At 46.7% G+C, this 865-nt stretch overlaps 1 pseudogene; it reads left to right on the forward strand.

Moving 5' to 3' along the window:
- Nucleotides 1-501: 501 nt before the first annotated feature.
- Nucleotides 502-628, forward strand: LOC107301653 (annotated as a pseudogene).
- Nucleotides 629-865: the final 237 nt, after the last annotated feature.

The raw sequence follows: 865 nt of genomic DNA on the forward strand, positions 1-865 counted from the left end.
CAAAATGTAAACGGTGGGTGCCCACAAATGAAGTCCCCCCTCTCCTACTAAAGTGCATTTTCTCATCTGGTGCCCAAAGATGCACCATACTGCAACTTCAGGAATAGCCAATCACTATGCAGGTTAAGAACTCTGGGAATTGTAGTTCAAGGAGTTCAGAGGCCCAAAGCAAGGGAGGCTCTTTCAAACCCTGAGCTCTTGATTTCAGCCACAACCTCAAGATAGCTCTTGGCTACCAGTTCCATCATCTACACCAGTGTTTCTCAACCTTGACAATTTTAAGGCATGTGGACTTCAACTCCCAGAATTCCACAGCCAGCATTGCTGGCTGTGGAATTCTGGGAGTTGAAGTCCACATGCCTTAAAATTGTCAAGGTTGAGAAACACTGATCTACACCTTCTCTGTTGCAGGCATTGGGGTTCCTCGTGCAATCTGGGCAGTCTAGAAAGTGGCTCAGCTTCATCATGCTGTCTTCTTTCTTTCCACAGTTGATGGTGGAGGATGGCTCCTCTCCCAGGGGTAGAATTGGTGAAGACCCCTTTACAGCTGTACCGCTACCTGCTCCGTTGCTGCAGGGTCCTTCCTGAAAAAAACCTCCAGGATCATTACAAGCACACAATCCAACAGGTATACTGGGCGCTGTCCTGTGATTTTCCTTGGTGCCTTTTCTGAAGTTGATCTAGAGACAACGTGTTTCTCGGTCTCAGCAACAAATAAAGAACGGTTGCTGGTATTGTGTATGTCTAGTCTAATGAAAAGAAGGACTAGGGGTGACTTGATAGCAGTGTTCCAATATTTCAAGGGTTGCCACAAAGAAGAGGGGGTCAACCTGAAGGCATTACAAGAAGCAACGGATGGAAACTA

This window comes from Protobothrops mucrosquamatus, unplaced genomic scaffold, assembly GCF_001527695.2.
Source record: "Protobothrops mucrosquamatus isolate PMUCROS unplaced genomic scaffold, P.Mucros_1.0 scaffold15339, whole genome shotgun sequence".
Classification (NCBI taxonomy): domain Eukaryota; kingdom Metazoa; phylum Chordata; class Lepidosauria; order Squamata; family Viperidae; genus Protobothrops; species Protobothrops mucrosquamatus.